We start from the raw sequence: 27,354 nt of genomic DNA, 5'->3' as shown, positions 1-27,354 counted from the left end.
TCCGTGCAAAGAAAATGAAAACTTCCTTAGGCAACATTGTTTGCCATTCCAAGATGCACCCTTGTGCACAATATGAGATCATTTGAACAAACTATGCCATGAATGTGGCCATAAGATTGATCATTTGGCTTGAAAGCCATGAATCTTCACGCATGATAGCTCATTTCTGAGAACACTTTTTTAAAATAATTTCCTTATTACAAGTTTATTATTTTTCCTGGAAACTTGGTCACATATAATGACACAATGCGAAGGTTTTCCAATTTTTTGAATTTTTTATGCCCGTTTCAAAATGCGGTCAAAACGGTGGGCTTGACCGTTCCTAGCTAGTGGTTGAATCTTGGAAAACTCTTGATGTTTCTCTGATTAAATATATACTTATGTACCTAGAAATGATTTTTGGAAAAAATAAAGAGCAAACTATGAGGCAGCTGCAGTTCAAATTTGACTCGCTTCCAGCTGAATCGGCGGAAATTTGTATTTCTGGACTCGAATGTAAAACCTGCTTGATCCTAAATGCCATTGCCATGCACTACAGAGATGTATTTCTCTTGGATTTATGTCTATAGAAGCTGCATATAGAATTATGGTCTCTTACCTTTTTCATATAAAGTAAAAGGGAAAAGGTTAATTTTATCTATTAACATGGCCATACTAGAAGGTTAATTTTTTTGAAACAGATCTCAAGGGTAATTTGAGTTATTCGTCATCTCCAAAAGCTAAACTGCTGTAGTTCTGCTAACCAACCTCCGTGTTTAACTTCAGGTGTGAGGAGGAGCCTGTGGCTGAGACTGCATCAGCACAGATGCTGCAACCCATCATAGCGAGTTCCTCGGCCTCTCTTACGGCCGATGCAACAGTAACTCATGACACCATTCATGCCTCGCTGCCACTTCTACATTTTCTTTCTCTGTTCTAGTTACTTATGTGATTTATTCCTGGTAATTGTTGCTGCTGTATTCTGATTACTTGTTGGGACCGGTATTGAGAGATTTTGCTGGTTGCTTTGAGTACATTTAACTTGGAGTTCTCCAGTACTCCTAGATTTGCTACTCAAACAAATTTTGAGTACTTGCACTGGAAAGGATTGAAATACTCCTGGTACTTGCATAGGTTTAAAAATGACTTGCGTAGGTTTAAAAATACTCCTGGTACTTGTGATGAAACCAACAAGCAACTTGCTAACCTCTTTCAGTGTTTAATCATCTTTTCATTCTTAATAGTATCTCCTATTAGGTGATCTGATTAGGAAGTGTAAGTACAATGATCTGGTAGGTAATTGGGCTGCTTAAATATTTCCTCTGATTAGTAATTTAATTTATCAATAGGTACTGGCAGTAAAAGAAACTGACATCCAATCAATCTCAGGGATTGAATGATTTAGTTACCACATTGTGTCAGTTAGTCTGCTCTTTGTTCCAACATGAATGATATATATTACTTAATCATGTGTAATTTTCTTTCCTTTTGCTATGTTGTAAGTGGATGTATAGTTTGCCAGTTTTTATCTCTGTTTAGATGGGTTTTAACCACAGCTCCTGAGTACTCACTTGCTTTGTTTTTTTAAGCAACTACAAATTGTATGGGCATTTGAAGTTGTGCCTTATAATTGATCAATATTGTTCTGTAACGTGCAGATGCTGATCAGGACAAAGAAGTCGGAGGAAGCATAGTTCTAACATTGCTGTCAACTGTCAAGTTTTGCATTAATGAAGCCCTTTATACTGCACATGTTTCTTCGTGAAGCATAGTTCGTATGTGTATATGATGTAGCAGAACTTGTGATTGTACACTTGTGGAGCAGAACTGGCTCATGTGATTGTACACTTGTGGAGCTTGTTATATGATTGTAAACTTGATGCTTATCACATTTGTATGTGTGTTATATGATGTAGCACTTTGATGGTTGATAATATTTGAAGCATTTCGTGTGTTTTCTGTGTGCCAATTTAAATACCAGGTATTTATTTGCGTGAAATAAAAAAAATGAAGAATATTGCCCTGACGGCTAGGACCCAGTACTAGAACCTGACAATGGGGACCCACCTGACTAGTGAACCCAATTTAGAAAAAAAGAAAAAAATGAAATTGTTGAGACAAAAAGGCCATGGCCCAAAAATAAAAAGGCTGCAATGTTGGGCTTGGTCCATTTAGCTGACAAAAAATTCATAGGAAAAAATATATAAATGGGCTGAATTAATGGGCTCGGCCCATGTAAAACACCGAATTGGACCGGGCTGATTCTTGTGCCACATCAGATTGCCACGTCGGATGCCTATGTGGCCTGGGGAGGCTGCAAGTGACCAAAACAAAACAATAGGCATATTTTGGTCGTAAACGTCTACGACCTTCTCACAGAGAAGGTCGTTAATTTTAGTTTATGACTGTCAACTTTTGACCATCTGTTTTTGGTCACAAAAAGGTCACAAATGAAAAATAATGACCATTCAGTGACCAATAGTCAAGGTCACAAGTTGACATATTTCTTGTAGTGATGGCCGGCGCCGCGCTCCCGGCTGCGATGACAGACGCCCGCGGCGAGGCCAGGGGGCTGAGCCTTGGCCCCCGCCTTGCGGCGGGTGCAGTGGCCACCCAAGTTCAAGCCGGAGATGTCGCCGCGCTATGACGGCGCGGCGGACCCGTCGGCTTTCCTGTTGGCGTACGAGGAGGCCGTCCTTAAGGCTGGGGGCGACGACAAGGTCATGGCCAACTGGCTTCCCATGGCCCTCACTGGTGCACCGCGCGCCTGGTTGCTCAACCTCGCAAGGTCCACGGTGGCGTCTTGGGAGGAGCTGCGCAGCCTCCTCACTGCACGCTTCGCAGCACAGGCGCCCCTGCCGTTGCGGCTCTCCTCGGCGGCTGACAAGTGCCGCCATCGGACCGTCACGCCAAGACGTTCTTTCCCCAGATCGGCGCCGCCTCCACGCGGCAGGGGGCTCCTCCATGTTGGGCAGCGCCCCAGGCCGAGCTGACCTTCGACTCGGAAGATCACCCCGCCACCACCGTCGGCTCGGGCGTGCTCCCAATGCTTTGCACGCCCGAAATCTGCAGCGTGGCCATTACCAAGACCCTCATCGACGGCGGCGCCGACCTCAATGTGCTCTTTGTGGAGGATTTTAGCCTCCTTCACGTACCGCTCGAGCGGCTCTGCCCCAGCAAGCCCTTCTCCGGGGTCGGCGGCGGCTCCTCCAGTCCCCTGGGGCAGATCCGTCTTCGCGTGACCTTCGGCACCCGCGACAACTACCGCACGGAGCTGATTGACTTCGACATCGCCCGCATCGGCCTCCCGTACAACGCCATCCTCGGGTACCTAGCTCTGGCCCAGTTTATGGCAGCGACCCATCCGGCCTACAACCTCATGAAGATGCTCGGGGGCAAGGGCATCCTGACCGTGGTTGGAGATACCAGGGAGGCTCTGGTGGCGCTCAAGCTTGCCCTCAAAGCTGCCGCGACGGCGCGCCAGGCCACCTCTGGAATTAAGGAGGCCGCGCCGGCCAAGAAGAAGCGGTTGTTCACTCAAGATCGGGCGGAAACCAAGCAGGTGCCAGTCGAGGAAGATGGGTCTTCTGGAGCCACCTTCACCATAGGTGCCAACCTCGACTCAGATCAAGAGGAAGCATTGGTAAAAATTTTGCGCGCAAACAAGGAAGTATTCGCCTAGGAGCCCGATCAGCTGGTAGGAGTCCCAAGAGGAGTGATCGAGCATCACTTAAGGGTATGCCCCAATGTGCGCCCTGTGAAGCAGAAGGCACGGCGACAGTCCACGGAGAAGCAGTCCTTCATCATGCAGGAAACCCGCAAGCTGGAGGCAGTAGGTGTCATTCGCGAGGTTCGGTACCCCGAGTGGCTGGCGAACCCCGTCGTTGTGCCAAAGAAAGGCGGGAAGGAGCGCATGTGTGTCGACTTCACCAAACTCAACAAAGCATGTCCCTAAGATCCGTTCCCGCTTCCGCGCATCGACCAGATCGTTGACTCCACCGCCGAGTGCGACCTGCTGTGCTTCCTGGATGCGTTTTCAGGCTATCACCAGATCAAGATGGCAGTAGAGGATGTGGAGAAGACGGCCTTCCTGACCCCTTGCGGGGTATACTGCTACACTTACATGCCGTTCGGGCTGCGCAACATGGGCGCGACCTTCCAACGGCTGATGCACATCGCCCTGGGCCGGCAGCTCGGGAGGAACACTGAGGCCTACGTCAAATACATTGTGGTGAAGTCTTGGGAGGCGAGGACTTTAATTCAGGACCTGGAGGAGACCTTCGCGAGCCTACGCCAGGTGGACTTGCGGCTCAACCCGGAAAAGTGTGTATTTGGTGTCCCCTCCGGCAAACTGCTGGGATTCCTCGTGTCCCACAGGGGGATCGAGGCCAACCCAGAGAAGGTCAAGGCGACTGAAGACATGAGCCCACCACAAACCCTCAAGGAAATGCAGAAGCTTGCCGGCTGCTTGACTTTGTTGGGGTGCTTCATCTCCAAGCTGGGAGAGCGCGCCCTGCCATTCCTCAAGGTGATGAAGAAGAAGGGTCCGTTCGAGTGGACCCAGGAGGCCGACCAAGCATTTCAAGATCTCAAAAGATATCTGACCAGCCCCCCGGTGATGGTGGCGCCCCGCCCTTTCGAGCCCCTGGTGCTTTACCTCGCCGCCACTCCTCACTCAACCGGTGCGGCTCTGGTGGCGGTTCGGGAAGAGCGCCAGGCCAAGGACATGTCGCGCCGAACCGCGCCCCCGGCCGGGGCGGCACAAGACCCGAAGGAGACCGCGGGGGCTGCAGCAACGCCAACGGATGACCGAGCTCAGCAGGATGACGACCGTAGGCCCGCCGAGGCCCCAATGGGCGACCAGGCTCCAGAGGTCCCATCACCTCAGGAAGCACCCCAACCTCCGACAGATGCGGGTTCCGTTGACGCGCCCGCCCTCGTCGAGCACCCGGTATACTTCATCAGCACGATACTGCAGGATGCAAGGGCACGGTATCCCATGCCTCAAAAGCTCTTGCTCGCGCTCTTGGTGGCCTCACGTAAGCTACGACACTACTTTCAAGGTCACCCAATCAAGGTCGTCTCGGCATACCCGCTGGAGAGGGTACTCAGGAGCCCAAACGCCGCTGGAAGAGTCGCCGAGTGGAATGTCGAGCTGCAGGCGTTCCAGCTGGAGTTCAGCACAATCAGGGTCATCAAGGGGGCCGCGCTCGCCGACTTTGTGGCAGAATGGACCGACACCCCGGAACTCGAAGCAGGCGAGAACCGATCCCTCTCGCCAGGGAGTGAAGCGTCGGACGGCTGGGTGATGTATTTTGATGGCGCATATGCGCGCCAGGGCGCAGGGGCTGGAGCAGTGCTCATCTCACCCACTAAGGACAAGCTCTACTACGCCGTGCAGCTTTGCTTCCAGCAGGGTGAGAAGGTCTCCAACAACATAGCGGAGTACGAAGGCCTCGTAGCTGGCCTTAAGGCTGCGGTGGCCCTGGGAGTGAAGCGTCTCACCATCAAGGGCGACTCGCAGCTTCTTGTCAACTTCTCCAACAAGGTATATGAGCTGAGGGACGAGCACATGGAGGCATACCTCGCGGAGGTACGCAAAATGGAGAGGCAGTTCTTGGGCCTGGAATTGCAGCACGTGCCCCGTGGCACCAACAAGGAAGCCGATGACATCGCCAAGAGAGCATCCAAGCGGCTACCCCAAGAGCCTGGCGTCTTCGAGGAGCGGCTCTTCAAGCCGTCAGCAACACCACCACTTTCAAAGCCGGCGCTGCCTCCGGAGGAGCTCCCCCAACCACCTGCCTCAGGAGCCCCGGCCTATGGCCCGACCTCGGGAGCACGCCTACTCTTGGCGCTCGAGCCTCAGGAGGGGTGCTGGACCATGGAGTTCAAGGAATACCTGACGCGAGGGATGCTACCGGAGAAGGAGGGGGACGCGGAGCGCGTGGCTCGGTGGGCCACGGCGTACTGCATCCAGGACGGTGAGTTATACAGGAAACGGCCAAATGACGTTTCCCTGCGTTGTATCTCCACGGAACAAGGAAAGATCTGCTAGATGACATACACGGCGGGGACTGCGGGCACCACTCGTCGTCACGAACCCTCGTCGGCAAGGTGTTCCGCAGCGGGTTCTACTGGCCTACGGCACTCAACGACGCGACTGAACTGGTGAAGTCCTGTGAGGCCTGTCAATTCCATGCCAAGCAGATCCATCAGCCAGCTCAGGGCCTCCAGACCATCCCACTCTCGTGGCCATTCGCGGTCTGGGGGCTGGATATCTTGGGCCTGTTCCCTCGAGCGCCTGGGGGCTACCGCTACCTCTACGTCGCCAACGACAAGTTCACCAAGTGGGCGGAGGTAGAAGCCATCCGCACCATCCCAGCCGGGTCAACATTCAAGTTCATCAAGGGCCTCGTAAGCCGCTTTGGGGTCCCTAACCGCATCATCACCGACAACGGCTCACAGTTCACTAGCAACCTCTTCAAAACGTATTGTGCTAACCTTGGAACGCAGATCTGCTACGCTTCCGTGGCGCACCCCAGGAGCAATGGCCAAGCCGAACGCGCCAACGCGGAAGTCCTGAGGGGCCTCAAGACCAGGACCTTCAAGAAGAAGCTCGAGGCATGTGGCAAGGGCTGGCACGACGAGCTCCAGTCCGTGCTGTGGTCCATCCGCACCACCGCCACCAAGCCGACAGGTGAGACCCCGTTCTTCCTCGTCTACGGAGCAGAAGCGGTTCTCCCACACGAGGTCAGGCATCGCTCCGTGCGGGTCCTTGCATTTGATGAAACGCAGGAGGACGCCTTGCGGGGGATGAACCTCATGCTGGGGAGGAACGCCGCCGTGAAGCCTCGCTCCGAGCCGCAAGGTACCAGCAGGTGCTGCGGCGGTACCACTGCCGCGGCGTCCGCTCCAGGACGCTCGAGGTGGGTGATCTCGCCCTGAGGCGGGAGCTCTCCAGGGAAGGGCTGCACAAGCTCTCACCCATGTGGGAGGGCCCGTTTCGGGTCGCCCACGTCTCCAGGCCTGGCGCCGCGTGATACGTCTCCAACGTATCTGTAATTTTTGATTGCTCCATGCTATATTATCTTCTGTTTTGGACATTATTGGGCTTTATTATACACTTTTATATTATTTTTGGGACTAACCTATTAACCGGAGGCCCAGCCCAGAATTGTTGTTTTTTGCCTATTTCAGAGTTTCGCAGAAAAAGAATATCAAACGGAGTCCAAACGGAGTGAAACCTTCGGGAACGTGATTTTCGAAACGAACGTGATCGAGAGGACTTGGACCCTACATCAAGAAAGCTACCAGGAAGCCACGAGGTAGGGGGCGCGCCTACCCCCCTGGGCGCGCCCTCCACCCTCGTGGGCCCCACGTTGCTCCACCGACGTACTCCTTCCTCCTATATATACCTACGTACCCCCAAACTACCAGATACGGAGCCAAAAAACCTAATTCCACCACCGCAACCTTCTGTACCCATGACATCCCATCTTGGGGCCTGTTTCGGAGCTCCGCCGGAGGGGGCATCGATCACGGAGGGCTTCTACATCAACACCATAGCCTCTCCGATGAAGTGTGACTAGTTTACCTCAGACCTTCGGGTCCATAGTTATTAGCTAGATGGCTTCCTCTCTCTTTTTGGATCTCAATACAATGTTCTCCCCCTCTCTTGTGGAGATCTAGTCGATGTAATCTTCTTTTGCGGTGTGTTTGTTGAGACCGATGAATTGTGGGTTTATGATCAAGTTTATCTATGAACAATATTTGGATCTTCTGAATTCTTTTATGTATGATTGGTTATCTTTGCAAGACTCTTCGAATTATCAGTTTGGTTTGGCCTACTAGATTGATCTTTCTTGCAATGGGAGAAGTGCTTAGCTCTGGGTTCAATCTTGTGGTGTCCTTTCCCAGTGACAGTAGGGGCAACAAGGCACGTATTGTATTGTTGCCATCGAGGATAACAAGATGGGGTTTATATCATATTGCATGAGTTTATCCCTCTACATCATGTCATCTTGCTTAAAGCGTTACTCTGTTCTTGTGAACTTAATACTCTAGATGCATGCTGGATAGCGGTCGATGTGTGGAGTAATAGTAGTAGATGCAGGCAGGAGTCGGTCTACCTGTCTCGGACGTGATGCCTATATACATGATCATACCTAGATATTCTCATAACTATGCTCAATTCTGTCAATTGCTCAACAGTAATTTGTTCACCCACCGTAAAATACTTATGCTCTTGAGAGAAGCCACTAGTGAAACCTACGGCCCCGGGGTCTATTTTCCATCATATTAATCTCCCGACAACAAGCTATTTCTGTCGCCGTTTTTATTACTTTCTTTACTTTGCATCTTTATCACAAAAATACCAAAAATATTATCTTATCATATCTATCACATCTCACTCTCATAAGTGACCGTGTAGGGATTGACAACCCCTTATCGCGTTGGTTGCGTGGATTTATTTGTTTGTGTAGGTGCGAAGGACTCGTGCGTAGCCTCCTACTGGATTGATACCTTGGTTCTAAAAAACTGAGGGAAATACGTATGCTACTTTGCTGCATCACCCTTTCCTCTTCAAGGAAAACCAACGCAGTGCTCAAGAGGTAGCACCGCGCGCCTCGAGACGCAGGACGAGATACCCATCCAGAACGCCTGGAACATCCAGCACCTCCGGAAGTTCTACCCATGAAGAAAGGCCCAGCGCGTGTGAAGAAGGCCCAGTGCCTGTGAAGGACTCCGCTCGTGACACTCTCACGTAATAATGAGTGGGGATGTACATGCCCCGGAGTCTTAGGAGTGTCGCCCTCGGGCCTCGGGGGCTCCCTCCCACGTCCTAGTGGCAGCACTTAGCTCCGCGCTGGTGAGAAGACAAGAAGACTAGACTAGGTGCCGGACGCGGCTTTTCATTTGCTTTCCGTAGTTGGCTTGCCCCTCTTTAATGAAAATTTTCTTTCTGGCGTTCCTTGCTGGTTTTGTTCCATCTCCTTTTGCCTCCGTTTCTGCTTTCTGTTCCTTGTTTCGACTTGTACTCTCTCTCATATGCCTCGCGAGGGGGCTGGACAGGTGCCCTCGTGAGGGTTTTTTCCTGTTTGGACAGGTGCCCTCGTGAGGGTTTTTTCCTGTTTGGACAGGTGCCCTCGTGAGGGTTTTTCCTGTTTTTCGCGAGGCACCCTCGTTCGAGCTCGCAAGCTGGCGCACTTCTCTCAATCCGTGCCCCTCGGGTACCACGATGCGAAGCGCTGGATCGTGGTTGGCGGTGCCTGCGACCAGAGTTCGGAAGAACAAAAGTTTCCTAACGAATTTTTGCAGTTCCTAGACGCCTCCCAGGCCAAGGAGGCCTCGCCTGGTACTGGGAAATGCGTGCTTCATGAAGCAAAGACTACTTCGAGCGTATCAAGCTAAGTTATTTCTACGCGCCTACATAAAACGTTAATGCTACAAAGCGACACAGGAAGAATAAACATAGCATAGCAACTCGGAAACCACGGTTTGTTGCACGCCCCTACGGGGCCCCATACTTGTCTCTCTCTTAATGCAGGAATAAAAGGAAGAACGAAACAAAAGCGGCCCATGCCCCTACAGCAGCTCACGGGGATGGACCCATGACGCTCTCTTGAGCTCAGCCGGACCCCTCCTCGCGCTTCACTGGGGCACGGCGATGAGACGACCCGTTGCCACCCTCGAAGCGGGCGCGACAGCTGGTCATAGCCGCCGCTGCTGGAACTATCACCGAAGGGAGAATCACCGTAGCTGGGCGAGCAGCGGCCAGCACCGAAGGCAAGACCATCGTCACCCTTGTCTCGACCATCGCGAAGGCCAAGAACCTCGTCGCCGTCATTGTCCTCGGGGCAGCACCCGACGCGGCGGCCATCTTCTCTGTACGCCCTCACGTAGAGGGTCGCGTTGCCGTCATATTTGAAGTGGAGGGTGCACCGCCTGCCCAGGCCGCGTGCGTGGGCAAACGTCTGCCAGCCGCGGGCCAGGGCTGCGTTGACCGCGACCCATGAAGCCTTGCTGTAGCAGCCGTCCGCCTGCAGCCAGAGATCGCCTGGACCTGTGGCCGACAGCTCGCCGGCAAGGATGCATGGGAGCTGAAGCCAGGTGCCGGCCGGGTTCTCCGACCACACGACGAACTCCGGCAGCATCTCCGCCGAGTGGAAGCGCGGCCGGGGAGGCCGCGCGACCATGCCGCGCCTCCCTTCGTCGACGGGGCTGCCACGACCTGAGGGACCCCCACCACACGAAGAGGCGCCGCCGCGGCCGCAAGGGGCCACAGCGGGGATCGCGACGTGCTTGCGTGGGCGGCCGCGCCCCCTCTTGGGTGGCGAACCGGGCCCCTCCCGGCTGGCCTTCCCCTTCTCCGCGACCGAGAACCTCTTCGCAGGCGCCATGGGAATCGCTTCTAGCAATGGGGCAAGGAAGAAGAAGCGGGCAGAGTAGTAAGAGATGAGCTACGGGGCTCCGCCCCCTCCTCATTTATAGCGGGAGAAGGCCAACCGGCGATCCCCATGATCACAGGTAATGATGATTTTTCTCTGCATGCAGCAGGGACTTGTCAAGTCGGGCAGTTTTCGAGGCAGCATGGGGAAGCGGAGACGCCTACGTCCAATCAATCACCACACGTCAAGCGGGGCCGCAGGCTGTTGGGGCCTGCGGCGCTCGGCACTTGCCCTTTGGCTTTGCATCGAAGCCAAGTCCGAGCGCGCCTTTGGCCCGGGGGCTACTTTCGGCGTCCTGGGAACAGGGGTCCCCACACTTGCCTGCCCGAGGCCCACGGCGTGGCTTCACCAGCGGCCCTGCACGGCCCATCTTCACCAGCAAACACTCAAGACCCTCGCGAGGGGCCAAGCCTCGCGAGGCGGATGACACAAGACCTCCTCAGGAACGGTCTCACCAGGCCGGCTCGCGAGGGGCGGAGATACCAAGGCAAGGGACACCTCGCGAGGTTTCTATGATGCAAGCCATGACGACTAGAGCTAGGCAGGCGCCAGGCGGGCGCCAGCGCGTGCAGTGTCCTCGTTTCCTCTTTGGTGCTAAAGAGGCAAGCGCAGGCGAGGAGTCCCGAGGCATCAGGCAAAGGTTTCCATATCGGTGCAACAAGACCAAGACCAGCAGGACGGCAAGACGGAGGTCACCATGGAGCCCAAGACGGCGTCACCCCTAGAGCCTTTGGCAGGCGAAGACCACCTTTAGTCAGGATAACTTGTACTAGTTGTCTCCCTTCGAGTTTGGCCGTTGTTGGATCCCTTCCCGCTCAATATTTGGGGAGAGGACCAGGGCCTCTATAAATAGGACTAGCCACCACCATAGAAGGGGGGATCATTCGGATCATCCTCTACCACACAAGCTCACCAAGCACAAGAACACCTCTCCTAGGGAGGCTGTTCTTCCCTTGTAACTGTTCATCCTCGGCCCAAGAGGCAATCCACCACACCACACTAGAGTAGGGTATTACACCACTTCGGTGGCCCGAACCAGTATAAACTCTTGTGTCTGTCGTTCTTTGGGTTCGTCGTGCTAGGCCTGATGATCGTTGCGAGAGCGAGCTAGAGGGAGGGAGAGATCTTCGTGCGCACCCCAGTGTTCGAACCTCAAGGGTTTTGCCGGAACCCAAAATCCGACAAATGTGTTGAAACAAGGCCTAGGGTTCATACTTTCACTAGTGCAAGTTCTCTCAATAATAATAACATAATTGGATCATATAACTATCCCTCAACATGCAACAAAGAGTCACTCCAAAGTCACTGATACGTCCATTTTGCATCATGCTTTTATATCGATATTTATTGCATCATGGGTTGTTATTACACATTATGTCACAATACTAATGCCTATTCTCTCTTATTTTACAAGGTTTACACGAAGAGGGAGAATGCCGGCAGCTGGAATTCTGGGCTGGAAAAGGAGCAAATATTATAGACCTATTCTGGACAACTCCAAAAGTCCTGAAACTTCACGGAGGCACATTTTGGAATATATAAAAAATACTAGCGAAAGAATCCACCAGAGGGGGCCCACACCCTAGCCACGAGGGTGGGGGGTGCGCCCTACCCCCTTGGCGCGCCCCCTGTCTCATGGGCCCCCTAGCAGGCCCTTGATGCCCATCTTTGGCTATATGAAGTCTCTCGTCCCAGAAAAAATAAGGAGGAAGCTTTCGGGACGAAGCACCGCCGCCACGAGGCGGAACCTGGCGAAACCAATCTAGGGCTCCGGCGGAGCTATTTTACCGCGGAAACATCCCTCCGGGAGGGGGAAATCATCACCATCGATCCTCTCATCGGGAGGGGGGTCAATCTCCATCAACATCTTCACCAGCACCATGTCCTCTCAAACCCTAGTTCATCTCTTGTATCCAATCTTTGTCCCAAAACCTCAGATTGGTACCTCTGGGTTGCTAGTAGTGTTGATTACTGCTTGTAGTTGATGCTAGTTGGTTTATTTGGTGGAAGATCATATGTTTAGATCCTTTATGCACATTAATACCCCTCTGATTATGAACATGAATATGATTTGTGAGTAGTTATGTTTGTTCCTGAGGACATGGGAGAAGTCTTGCTATAAGTAGTCATGTGAATTTGGTATTCGTTCGATATTTTGATGAGATGTATGGTGTCTCTCCTCTAGTGGTGTTATGTGAACGTCGACTACATGACACTTCACCATTGTTTGGGCCTAGAGGAAGGCATTGGGAAGTAATAAGTAGATGATGGGTTGCTAGAGTGACAGAAGCTTAAACCCTAGTTTATGCGTTGCTTTGTAAGGGGCTGATTTGGATCCACATGTTTCATGCTATGGTTAGGTTTACCTTAATACTTCTTTTGTAGTTGTGGATGCTTGCAATAGGGGTTAATCATAAGTGGTATGCTTGTCCAAGGAAGGGCAGTACCCAAGCACCGGTCCACCCACATATCAAATTATCAATGTAACGAACGCGAATCATATGAGCGTGATGAAAACTAGCTTGACGATAATTCCCATGTGTCCTCCGGAGCGTTTTCCTTCATATAAGAGTTTGTCCAGGCTTGTCCTTTGCTACAAAAAGGATTGGGCCATCTTGCTGCACCTTATTTACTTTTGTTACTTGTTACCCATTACAAATTACCTTATCACAAAACTATCTATTACCGATAATTTTAGTGCTTGCAGAAAATACCTTACTGAAAACCGCTTGTTATTTCCTTCTACTCCTCGTTGGGTTCGACACTCTTACTTATCGAAAGGACTACGATAGATCCCCTATACTTGTGGGTCATCAAGACTCTTTTCTGGCGCCGTTGCCGGGGAGTGAAGCGCCTTTGGTAAGAAAAAATTTATATGGTGTGCTGAAATTTACTGTCACTTGTTACTATGGAAAGTAATCCTTTGAGGGGCTTGTTCGGGGTATCTTCACCCCGACCAGTAGAGCAAAGAGTTGCTCCTCAACCTACTGAACCTCCTGAAAATGTTCACTTTGAAATTCCTTCGTATATGATAGAGAAACTGCTAGCTAATCTTTTACAGGAGATGGAACATTGCATCCCGATTTGCACCTAACCTATGTGGATGAAGTTTGTGGATTATTTAAGCTTGCAGGTATGCCCGAGGATGTTATCAAGAAGAAGGTCTTCCCTTTATGTTTGAAGGGAAAGTCATTGACATGGTTTAGGCTATGTGATGATATGGGATCGTGGAACTACAACCGATTGAAATTGGAATTTCATCAGAAGTTTTATCTTATGCATCTTGTTCATCGTGATCGTAATTATATATATAATTTTTGGCCTCGCGAAGGTGAAAGCATCGCTCGAGCTTGGGAGAGGCTTAAGTCTATGTTATATTCATGCCCCAATCATGAGCTCTCAAGAGAAATTATTATTCAAAAAAATTTATGCTCGACTTTCTCTCAATAATCGCTCCATGCTCGATACTTCTTGTACTGGCTCTTTTGTGATGAAGAATATTGAATTCAAATGGGATTTATTGGAAAGAATTAAATGCAACGAAGATTGGGATCTCGACGAAGGTAAGGAGTTAGGTATAACACCTAAGTTTGATTGTGTTAAATCTTTGATGGATACCGATGTTTTCCGTGAATTTAGCACTAAATATGGACTTGATTCTGAGTCTTCTTTCTGTGAATCCTTTGCTACTCATGTTGATCTCCCTAAGGATAAGTGGTTTAAATATAATCCTCCCATTGAAGTAAAAGTAGTTGCACCTATTAAAGTTGAAGAAAAGACTATCACTTATAATGTTGATCCTATTGTTCCTACTGCGTATATTGAGAAACCACCTTTCCCTGTTAGAATAAAGGATCATGCTAAAAGCTTCAACTGTGGTTCGTAAGAGTAATACTAGAACGCCTACTCCCCTTGAGCAAATTAAAGTTGAACCTAGTATTGCTATGGTTAAAGATCTCTTGGCTGATAATATTGATGGGCATGTTATTTACTTCTGTGATGAAGCTGCTAGAATTGCTAGACCCGATACTAAGGGTAAACATAGACCTGTTGTTGGCATGCCTGTTGTTTATGTTAAAATAGGGGATCATTGTTATCATGGCTTGTGTGATATGGGTGCTAGTGCAAGTGCAATACCTCATTCCTTATACAAAGAAATTATGCATGATATTTCACCTGCTGAGATAGAAGAAATTGATGTTACAATTAAGCTTGCCAATAGAGATACTATCTCACCAGTTGGGATTGTTAGAGATGTTGAAGTCCTGTGTGGGAAAGTTAAATATCCTACTTGATTTTCTTGTTCTTGGTTCCCCACAAGATGACTTTTGTCCCATTATATTTGGTAGGCCCTTCTTGAATACTGTTAATGCTAAGATAGACTTCGAAAAGGATATTTTTACTGTTGGTTTAGGGGATATGTTTGATGATTTTAATTTTGCTAAATTTCGTAGACAACCCCATGTTAAAGAATTGCCTAGTAAAGATGAAATTATTGGTCTTGCTTTTGTTGCCGTGCCTCCTAATGATCCTTTAGAGCAATATTTGCTAGACCATGAAAATGATATGTTTATGAATGAAAGAAGGGAAATAGATGAAGTATTCTTTAAACAAGGACCTATCTTGAAACACAACTTGCCTGTTGAAATTCTAGGGGATCCTCCTCCACCCAAGGGTGATCCTATGTTTGAGCTTAAACCATTACCTGATACTCTTAAATATGCTTATCTTGATGAAAAGAAGATATATCATGTTATTATTAGTGCTAACCTTTTAGAGCAAGAAGAAGAAAATTATTGAAAACTCTGAAAAAGCATCATGCTGCTATTGGATATACGCTTGATGATCTTAAGGGCATTAGTCCCACTCTATGCCAACACAAAATAAAATTGGAGAAAGACGCTAAACCGGTTGTTGATTACCAACGAAGGTTAAATCCTAAGATGAAAGAAGTGGTAAGAAAAGAAATACTAAAGCTTCTGGAGGCAGGTATAATTTATCCCGTTGCTGATAGTCAGTGGGTAAGTCCTATCCATTGTATCCCTAAGAAGGGAGGTATTACTGTAGTGCCTAATGATAAAGATGAATTAATCCCACAAAGAATTGTTACAGGTTATAGAATGTTAATTGATTTCCACAAATTAAATAAAGCTACTAAAAAGGATCATTACCCTTTACCTTTTATTGATCAAATGCTAGAAAGATTATCCAAACATACACATTTTTGCTTTCTAGATGGTTATTCTGGTTTCTCTCAAATACCTGTGTCAAAAGAGGATCAAGAAAAGACCACTTTTACTTTCCCTTTCGGTACCTTTGCTTATAGACGTATGCCTTTTGGTTTATGCAATGCACTTGCTACCTTTCAAAGATGCATGATGGCTATATTCTCTGACTTTTGTGAAAAGATTGTTGAAGTTTTCATGGATGATTTCTCCGTATATGGAACTTCTTTTGATGATTGCTTGGGCAACCTTGATCGAGTTTTGCAGAGATGTGAAGAAACTAATCTTGTTTTGAATTGGGAGAAGTGCCACTTTATGGTTAATGAAGGTATTGTCTTGGGGCATAAAATTTCTGAAAGAGGCATTGAAGTTGATAAAGCTAAAGTTGATGCTATTGAAAAGATGCTGTGTCCTAACGATTTTAAAAGGTATAAGAAGTTTCCTTGGTCATGCTGGTTTTTATAGGAGGTTCATTAAGGACTCCTCAAAAAATTTCTAGACCTCGGACTAATCTCTTACAAAAAGATGTTCCTTTTATCTTTGATGCTGATTGTGTAGAAGCATTTGAAATACTAAAGAAAGCTTTGATTTCTGCACCTATTGTTCAGCCACTTGATTGGAATTTACCCTTTGAAATTATGTGTGATGCTAGTGATTATACTGTAGGTGTTGTTCTAGGACAAAGAGTTGATAAGAAATTAAATGTTATCCAATATGCGAGTAAAACTCTAGACAGTGCCCAGAGAAATTATGCTACTACTGAAAAAGAATTTTTAGCAGTTGTATTTGCTTGTGACAAGTTCAGACCTTACATTGTTGATTCTAAAGTAACTGTTCACGCTGATCATGCTGCTATTAAATATCTTATGGAGAAGAAAGATGCTAAACCTAGACTTATTGGATGGGTTCTCTTGCTTAAGTATTTGATTTGCATATTATTGATAGAAAGGGAGCTGAGAACCCCGTTGCAGACAACTTGTCTAGGTTAGAGAATGTTCTTGATGACCCACTACCTATTGATGATAGCTTTCCTAATGAACAATTAGCTATCATAAATGCTTCCCGTACTGCTCCATGGTATGCTGATTATGCTAATTACATTGTTGCTAAATTTATACCACCTAGTTTCACATACTAGCAAAAGAAAAAGTTTTTAGTAGCACCATCTCCTTTGGAGGGGGTCAATGTCCATCAACATCTTCACCAGCACCATCTCCTCTTAAACCCTAGTTCATCTCTTGTATCCAATCTTTGTCCCAAAACCTCAGATTGGTACCTGTGGGTTGCTAGTAGTGTTGATTACTCCTTGTAGTTGATGCTAGTTGGTTTATTTGGTGGAAGATCATATGTTCAGTTCCTTTATGCATATTAATACCCCTCTGATTATGAACATGAATATGATTTGTGAGTAGTTATGTTTGTTCCTGAGGACATGGGAGAAGTCTTGCTATAAGTAGTCATGTGAATTTGGTATTCGTTCGATATTTTGATGAGATGTATATTGTCTCTCCTCTAGTGGTGTTATGTAAACATCGACTACATGACACTTCACCATTGTTTGGGCCTAGAGGAAGGCATTGGGAAGTAATAAGTAGATGATGGGTTGCTAGAGTGACAGAAGCTTAAACCCTACTTTATGTGTTGCTTCGTAAGGGCTGATTTGAATCCGCATGTTTCATGCTATGGTTAGGTTTACCTTAATACTTCTTTTATAGTTGCGGATGCTTGCAATAGGGGTAAATCATAAGTGGGATGCTTGTCCAAGGAAGGGCAGTACCCAAGCACCGGTCCACCCAGATATCAAATTATCAAAGTAACGAACGCGAATCATATGAGCGTGATGAAAACTAGCTTGACGATAATTCCCATGTGTCCTCGGGAGCGTTTTCCTTCATATAAGAGTTTGTCCAGGCTTGTCCTTTGCTACAAAAAGGATTGGGCCATCTTGCTGCACCTTATTTACTTTTGTTACTTGTTACCCGTTACAAATTACCTTATCACAAAACTATCTTTTACCGATAATTTCAGTGCTTGCAGAAAATACCTTACTGAAAACCGCTTGTCATTTCCTTCTGCTCCTCGTTGGGTTCGACACTCTTACTTATCGAAAGGACTATGATAGATCCCCTATACTTGTGGGTCATCAGTCACTAATAGCGGAGAACAAACGAAGAGATTATTGTAGGGTACGAAACCACCTCAAACTTATCCTTTCTGATCGATCTATTCAAGAGTTCGTAGTAAAATAACACGAAGCTATTCTTTCCGTTCGATCTATCCTAGAGTTCATACTAGAACAACACCTTAAGATACAAATCAACCAAAACCCTAATGTCACCTAGATACTCCAATGTCACCTCAAGTATCCGTGGGTATGATTATACGATATGCATCACAGAATCTCAGATTCATCTATTCAACCAAGGCAAAGAACTTCAAAGAGTGCCCAAAGTTTCTACCGGAGAGTCAAGACGAAAACGTGTGCCAACCCCTATGCAAAAGTTCACTAGGTCACTGAACCCGCAAGTTGATCACGAAAACATACATCAAGTAGATCACGTGAATATCCCATTGTCACCACAGATAAGCACATGCAAGACATACATCAAATGTCCTCAAATCCTTAAAGACTCAATCCGATAAGATAACTTCAAAGGGAAAACTCAATCCGTTACGAGAGAGTAGAGGGGGAGAAACATCATAAGATCCAACTATAATAGCAAAGCTCGCGATACATCAAGATTGTGCCGAATCAAGAACACGAGAGAGAGAGAGAGAGAGAGATCAAACACATAGCTCCTGGTACATACCCTCAGCCCCGAGGGTGAACTACTCCCTCCTCGTCATGGAGAACGTCGGGATGAGGAAGATGGCCACCGGTGAGGGATCTCCCTCCGGCAGGGTGCCAGAACAGGGTCCCAATTGGATTTTGGTGGCTATAGAGGCTTGCGGCGGCGGAACTCCCGTTCTTTTCGGGGGTTTCTATATTTATAGGGATTTTTGGCATCGGGAACAAGTCAGGGGGGTCTCCGAGGCGGCCACGAGGTAGGGGGGCGCGCCCCCACCCTCGTGGGTGCCTCGGGACTCTTCTGGTCCATCTCCGATACTCCGTGGGCTTCTTCTGGTCCAAAAATAATCTCTGTAAAATTTCAGGTCAATTAGACTCCGTTTGGTTTTCCTTTTCTGCGATACTCAAAAACAAGGAAAAACATAAACTGGCACTAGGCTCTAGGTTAATAGGTTAATCCCAAAAATCGTATAAAATAGCATATAAATGCATATAAAACATCCTAGATGGATAATATAATAGCATGGAACAATCAAGAATTATATATACGTTGGAGACGTATCACATGCGCATGTAGTTCAAATTTGAATTATGCACATAAATGAATTGAAAACTCACTTAATGCATTAAAAAGTCCGAACGAACCCCGAAAAATCACAAAAATTCACAAACACTCCTGTTGTTCTATGTTGACACAAGAAATTTTTTTGAAAGCAATAAGAGGCAATGGATATCGTTTCGTCCCCAAAGGTGGGGCGTTCCCTACGGAAAACCATCATGCTTGTTGTGAGAAGCTCCGGTTTGTGAGAACCATATACCCAAACCTGCCCCAAATGGGACAAAATTTGTACCACGGCATGTTGATGCCACTCCATGATAGCATGCCAAGTTTCATGAATTTCAGACGAGTTTTGGATTTACTAGAATTTAAAAACCAGGCATCTCAATGTTTTGCCGGCAATCAACGGTGCCCTGGTGTTTGAAATTCATTCCCATTTCTTGCATGGGACCTAATCATGCACCCAAGGACATATATTTTATTTTTCAACCAATTTATATGCACTAGAGCATGTGCATGTAGTTCAAATTTGAATTATGCACATAAATGCATTGAAAACTCAGATAATGCATAAAAATGTCCAAGCGAACCACGAAAAATCACAAAAATCCACACAACATTCCTGTTGTTCTATGTTGACATGAGAAAAAAATTTGAAAGCAATAAGAGCCAATGGATATCGTTTCGTCCCCAAAGGTGGGGCGTTCCCTACCGAAAACCATCATGCTTGTTGTGAGAAGCTCCGGTTTGTGAGAAGCATATACCCAAACCAGCCCCAAATGGGAAAAAATTTTACCACGGCATGTTGATGCCGCTCCATGATAGCATTCCAAGTTTCATGATTTTCAGACGAGTTTTGGATTTACTAGAATTTAAAAACCAGGCATCTCAATGTTTTGCCGGCAATCAACGGTGCCCTGGTGTTTGAAATTCATTCCCATTTCTTGCATGGGACCCAAGCATGCACCCAAGGACACCAATTTGATTTTTCAACTACTTTATATGCATTGGAGCATGTGCATGTAGTTCAAATTTGCATTATGCACATAAATGCATTGAAAACTCGGTTAATGCATAACAATGTCCAAGCGAACCACGAAAAATCACAAAAATTCGCACAACACTCCTGTTGTTCTATGTTGACACGAGAAAAATTTGAAAGCAATAAGAGGCAATGGATATTGTTTCGTCCCCAAAGGTGGGACGTTCCCTACCGAAAATCGTCATGCTTGTTGTGAGAACCTCCGGTTTGTGAGAAGCATATACCCAAACCTGCCCCAAATGGGATAAAATTTGTACCACCGCATGTTGATGCCTTTACATGATAGTGGCCAAGTTTCATGAATTTCAGACGAGTTTTGGATTTACTAGAATTTAAAAACCATGCATCTCAATGTTTTGCCGGCAATCAACGGTGCCCTGGTGTTTGAAATTCATTCCCATTTCTTGCATGGGACCTAAGCATGCACCCAAGGACACATATTTGATTTTTCAACAAATTTATATGCACTGGAGCATGCGCATGTAGTTCAAATTTGAATTATGCACATAAATGCATTGAAAACTCAGTTAATGCATAAAAATGTCCAAACGAACCCCGAAAAATTACAAAAATTCACACAACACTCCTGTTTTTCTATGTTGACACAAAAATTTTTTTTGAAAGCAATAAGAGGCAATGGATATCGTTTCGTCCCCAAAGGTGGGACGTTCCCTACCAAAAACCATCATGCTTGTTGTGAGAAGCTCCGGTTTGTGAGAAGCATATACCCAAACCTACCCCAAATGGGGCAAAATTTGTACTGCGGCATGTTGATGCCGCTCCATGATAGCATGCCAAGTTTCATGAATTTCAGACGAGTTTTGGATTTAATAGAATTTAAAAACCAGGCATCTCAATGTTTTGCCTGCAATCAGCGGTGCCATGGTGTTTGAAATTCATTCCCATTTCTTGCATGGGACCTAAGCATGCACCCAAGGACAAAGATTTGACTTTTCAACGAACTTATATGCACTAGAGCATGTGCATGTAGTTCAAATTTGAATTATGCACATAAATGCATTGAAAACTCACTTAATGCATAAAAATGTCCAAACGAACCCTGAATAATTCCAATTCTTTGATGATCACTGCAGATAAAAGGTCTAGCAATTCAAACACCGTCCATGGCCGTTGTGACCCCATTATGTAATTCAAATCAAGACAAAAAATCATGTAGATCCCACACAGTTTATTATAACCAACCGTGTGAGATGCAGCACAAAATATCTTCGGGCCGTTTCTGAATAAGGGACCGTGTCTAATGACACTTTGCGCGCCAGTTTTTTGGCTGAAGTGATTCCAAATTTTCGGCCTCCCCGCCCCCTCCTCCTTACCAAAAGCCACATTTCCCCTATTTCCGCCTTGCTTTCCAAGTTGAAACCTTCACTCCTTGCTTGCAGCGCCACCGCCTCCTCGCCGGCAACCCTCCTTCACGCTGCTCGGCCTCGCCTATCCAGGCGGGTAATCCACACCCGACCCCCATCCTACTCCTCCTTCCACATCCCACATGCCCCGACCACCGGCGCGAGCGCGACACCTTCCACCCAAATCACCGACCCCTCCACCAAATAAGCGCCGGCCTAAGCCATGGTGCACGTAGTATAGCCAGGACCTCAAGGAGCATTTGGCAGCGGGGAAGCATACCGCGGCCGTACGCGTGTATGAGGTCGCGATGGCTGCCATTCGCGCCGAACCGTAGATCTTGGAGGAGCACCTTGCCGTCGATGCCACCGTTTATGCCTCGCGCGCCGACGTCGCGACGCGGTTGGCTGCTTTAAACGACAGTTCGTGGTGTTTTCTCAAGGCCACTGTCGGTGCCTTCGACGAAGACTACGAGGTGTTTTCTCAGCGTGGACGTGCTTACCTCATCTCGAGAGCCAGCAGGTTGGTGCCTGGAGTGGCTCAGGCCACTCACCACTACAACGAGGGCACCCACGATGCGGAGGCCTCGCCCTCTTCCATGTCCAAGGAGCCAATCGTCATCGATATCTCCGACAATGAGGAGTAGCTTGTCTTATTAGCTCACTATAAGGACCCATGTTCAGTTTTGTCGGAGTAAATGGCCACGGGTAGCCTAACCGACTACCCCTGGCTCTTCGGGAAAAATTCATCAGGCCTTTGGGCCTTCAAGCACTCCAAGCATTTGGGCCGCCTTCCCTGGCCGGCTACCACCAAAGCCAACTCCCGGAAGGCGACCCAGCCTCACCGACTCCTCCCTAGGACAACTACGGGGTGGCCGACTCCAAGAAGCCGGCCAAGAAGGACGCCGACTCCTAGGAGCCGGCAGAGACCACAACCACTCCTACATAACGGCGACGTAACGGGGTGTGGCCACAGTGCGGCCCACGACCCCCGAAGCCCGAGGCGGGCATGGCTACAGGAGGCCGTACGGGAGGGACGTCTCCCGTGCGGCTCGGCACTATAGCCACGCTAGCCTTGACGTCATCCACGACCCACTCCTGTACGGCCCAAGGACTGCAGGCCCCTTCAGCCAGAGAGAGGCGTGAAGGCGGCCCGGCTTTTCCTAGTCGGCCAAGAGTATAGCCGGCCTCCAGAAGCCGGCTACTCCCTTCCTCGAAGCAGGAGCCCCATTAAGGAGACAAGACGAGGTGAGGCTACAGTGATAGCCCCCGAGGCGGCCCACTGTAGCCATGCTCACCTCGACAAAGCCCTCATCATCAGAGGCGCGGCTACAGTAAGCAGCCGCCGACAAGACCCTAGGCGGTGGGACCGGCCTGTCGACCAACTAGCCGGCAGCCGGCGGGACCCACTAGCCGGCGGGACCCAGCAGCCGGCGGAGAAGCCGGCGAGCGTACACACTGACGGCTGGGACCAGTTCCCAGTCGGATTACCGTTGTACCCCCGGGGGGTAGGCCTATATAAACCCCCCGGAGCACCCATGCAAAGGGTTCGTTTCTAGGTTGGACACACACCATAGATAGAGAGAAGCAAGAGCTAGCCTTGTTCTTCTTCTCCCTTGATCTCAACAGCTCTAGGAGCGATTATAGCTACCCTTTATCGATCCAGTGATCATGCGGAGACCCCGCAGAGCAGGACTAGGGGTGTTATCTCCTCGGAGAGCCCCGAACCTGGGTAAGATTCGCCGGCGTGCATGTCTTCGCCTCATCCCGTTTCTGGGCACCTGCGACGTTTTATTGGCTCCCACAATGATAAGCCATCCCTTGGCATATGTCGCACCAACCACCCGACATTTGGCGCCCACCGTGGGGCCAGGTGCACCGTCGTCCGGAGACCTGTTCTGGACGGGAACCCTCTTCCTTCCCCGCGAGCGCAGCCAGCCTGCTGCGCCCGATGGCGTTTGCCCCGACGCGCTGCAAGGCGTCGACGACGCCTGCGCAGCAAGCCGCCTCGCCGATCTGCTCGGCGAGACTCGCAACTCCGACGAGCCTGCGTCCGACACAGGCACCGACTACCCCGAGAGCCGCCTCGTCAGCCTCCTCGACCAACTTCATGTCTCCAGCGAGCCCGCTGCGGACATGGAGTCGGTCGGCTCCACCGACCCGATGCTCATCGACTCCGACACCGCGTCGCTCGACGCCTACCCCTCCGACGTGGTGGTCTTCGACGACCCCCTCCCTCGAGCTGACAGCGGCAGCAGCGCTGTCACTGAAGTGCTGGTCATCAGCCACGTCTCCAACTCGGGCGAGAACGCCCGCGACGCTCAGCAAGCGGCGATGCACGACCTCTCCGTCCCCGTCCCGGCCGACGCCGACGCCGAGACCCTGGAAGCACGCCGCCTTGCCCTCATCGCGGAGGGCAAGAAGATAGCCTCGATGAGACGCCTCACCGAGGCCCACCAGCGCGAAGTCGACCGCGTCGCCTTCGGGACGCCGCCGCCTAGCGGCCCGAGCCGAGCCGGCTTCGTCCAGAAGCGCGGCGCAGCCGTTGCCAGCATGCTGGGCGCAGATCGCCCCGTCTACGCCACCCCGCTCGAGAATCTGCGAGCCGCTCAGGCGGCTGCAGAGGAGCTCAATGGGCTGGGAGCCGATGAGCTCCCCTACATGACAAGACGGATCCAGCAGCTGATCGACGCGGCTGCGGAACGGCACGAAGCCGGCGCCCGAGCCGATAGCCATCCCCCGCGCCGGGAGCACGCCGCGACGTCCCGGTCACCGACTGCGAGCGGTGCGCGCCAGAAGAAAGACAAGGAGCCGGCTGCCAGCCGCAGCCGGACTCGCATTACCATCGAGCGCGACGCGGATGGCCGCCCTCGAGCTGTAGAGCACCAGGGAAACGTGCCTCCTCCCCCGCCTCGAAGAGAAAGACGCCTCACTCCACCGCCTGTCACCCATCCGACTCTTGGCGACCGACTCGGCCGCCGAGAAGGAGTCGGCGAAAACGACGCCCGCCACAGGATCGACCGCCTTGCTCGATCCTTGGCGCTAGAAGAAGAAGACGATGTCGGCCCGCCATGCTTTGGCCCCCGCATCCGCGACGAGCCCTTCCCCAAAGGGTTCTTGCTCCCCAGAGACACACCTAAGTACAACGGCTCGGTGAAGCTGGAAGATTGGCTCATCGACTACTCCACAGCCGTCAGCATCGCCAACAGAAATCGGCGCGTCGCCGTGAAGTACGTCCCCTTGATGCTGCAGGGCACGGCGCGCACATGGCTCAACAGCCTCAAGCCCTACAGCATCAACAGCTGGCTGGACTTCACCAGCACCTACAAGCGGCCTCCCAAGCCTCGCCAGCTCTCCCTCTGCGTCCAGGGGCCCAACGAGTCGACCCGCGACTACGTCACGCGATGGGCCGAGCTCCGAAACTCCTGCGAGGGAGTGCACGAGGTCCAGGCCATCGAGTATTTCACTGCCGGGTGCTGAGAGGGCACCCTCCTCAAGCACCGACTCCTCTGCGACGAGCCGGCTACCCTCGATGAGTTACTGATCACCGCCGACAAGTATGCCACTGCCGACTCCTCCATGAAGACCGAGCTCCGAGTGGACGCCTCGGGGAAGGTAGTTTTTCCGGCTCCCAAGACGCCGGCTGGCGACCCTAACCGGCGCCCCTACCAGAACGACCAATAGCGCAAGGGCCCCATGCCGACTTCCTCCAGTCGGCAGGTGGCCACCATTGAAGACGAGCAGCCCGAAGAGCGGCCCGCTCCCAAGAAGAAGGGTGGACGGCCGCCTTGGCAGCCGTCTTTCTCCTACGAACAAGCACTCGATGCTCCCTGCAAGTTCCACAGCGGCGCGAAGCCGTCCAACCATACGACACGGAAATGCCACTGGCTCACCCGCATCACCAAAGGCGAAGGGATGGTGCCGCCTCCGCCTCCCGGCCCGCCGCCTCCAGCTCCCCAGCAGCCGGCGGCCCGGCCGGCAGTCGGCGCCATCCAAGACGAGTTCCCCGAAGCGCACGACGCCTACGTCGTCTTCACAAGTCAAGTCGACGACAAGCGCAGCCGACGCCGGCAGCACCAAGAAGTAAACACAGTCGCCTCTAGCACCGCCGAGTTCATGCACAGGTCGGAAAAGCCCATCAGCTGGAGCCAGGCCGACCACCCAGAGGTGATGCCTTCGCTTGGCTCCTATGCTATGGTCTTGGACGTCACCCTTGCGACGGAGAGGCGAGCTGCCAGATTTTCCCGCGTCCTGATAGACGGCGGAAGCAGTATCAACATACTGTACCACGATACCATGGACAAGCTGAACATCAAAGCGAAGCAGCTCATGCCGAGCCGCACCGTCTTCCATGGTATCGTACCCAGCCTATCTTGCTCTCCAATCGGCAAGATCAAGATGGATGTTCTCTTCGGAGACAAAGATCACTTTCGCCGGGAAGCAATATGGTTCGAGGTGGTGGATTTGGAGAGCCCCTATCATGCACTACTTGGCCGACCTGCTTTGGCCAAGTTCATGGCTGTGCCCCGCTATGCCTACCTGAAGATGAAGATGCCGAGCTCGAAGGGGATCATCACGGTAGCCGGCGACTACAAGAAGTCCATCGAGTGTGCCATGGCCAGCAGCCGGCTGGCCGAGTCCCTCGTGGTGGCAGAAGAGAAGAAGATGTTGGAACGGGTTGTGGCCATGGCCGGCAAGCAGCCGGCCTTGTCCCCCAACCCCAAGGACTATGATGCGCAGGGCTCCTTCCAGCCTGCAAAAGAGACAAAGAAGATACCTCTAGACCCGGAGCACCCGGAGAGGTTCGTCGTGATTGGGGCGAACTTGGACAGTAAATAGGAAGGCGAGCTCGCCGACTTCCTCCGTGAGAATCGAGACATCTTTGCATGGTCCCCAAAGGATCGGCCGGGTGTCCCGAAGGATTTCGCCGAGCACAAATTACATGTCCGAGCTGATGCGAAGCCGGTCAAGCAACCCCTCCGCCGACTATCGGAAGAGAAGCGAAGAATCGTGGGAGAAGAGATAGCCCGGCTCCTTGCAGCCGGCTTCATCATGGAAGTGTTCTTTCCAGAATGGCTTGCCAATCCAGTTCTGGTTTTGAAGAAGAATAACGAGTGGCGCATGTGTATAGACTACACAAGTTTGAACAAGGCCTGCCCAAAGGATCCGTTTGCTTTGCCACGGATTGACCAAGTGATAGACTCCACAGCCGGATGCGAGCTGTTAAGTTTTTTGGATGCATACTCAGGGTATCATCAGATCAAGTTGGACCCGGCTGACCGCCTGAAGACTCCTTTCATCACACCCTTTGGAGCTTTCTGCTACCTGACAATGACATTCGGCTTGAGAAACGCCGGTGCCACTTTTCAGCGTTGCATGAAGAAATGTCTCTTGAAACAACTCGGCAGAAATGCCCACGTCTACGTAGACGACATTGTGGTAAAGACAGAGAAGCGCGGTACCTTGCTGGAAGACCTGAAGGAAACATTTGCCCACTTGCGCCGATTCCAGATCAAGCTTAACCCCGAGAAGTGCGTGTTTAGAGTGCCAGCCGGCCAGCTGCTAGGCTTCCTAGTCTCCGAACGCTGCATTGAGTGCAACCCTGTCAAGATCAGGGCCATCGAGAGGATGGAGATTCCCACCAAGCTGCGAGATGTGCAGAAGTTCACTGGCTGCTTAGCCTCCCTGAACCGTTTTATCAGCCGACTAGGAGAGAAGGCTCTCCCCCTGTACCGACTCATGAAGAAGTCCACTCACTTTGAGTGGAATGATCAAGCCGACCAAGCCTTCCATGAGTTGAAGAAAATGTTGACCACTCCGCCTGTCCTGGCTGCGCCGACTGAGAAGGAGCCCATGCTCCTCTACATCGCCGCGACAAGCCGAGTCGTCAGCACTGTTGTTGTGGTCCAGCGCCCAGAGGAAGGCTGAGCCCAGCTGGTCCAGAGGCCGGTC

The sequence above is a fragment of the Triticum aestivum genome, chromosome 4D, assembly GCF_018294505.1.
Source record: "Triticum aestivum cultivar Chinese Spring chromosome 4D, IWGSC CS RefSeq v2.1, whole genome shotgun sequence".
NCBI classification, from domain to species: Eukaryota; Viridiplantae; Streptophyta; class Magnoliopsida; order Poales; family Poaceae; genus Triticum; species Triticum aestivum.
This window is presented reverse-complemented; position numbering follows the sequence as displayed.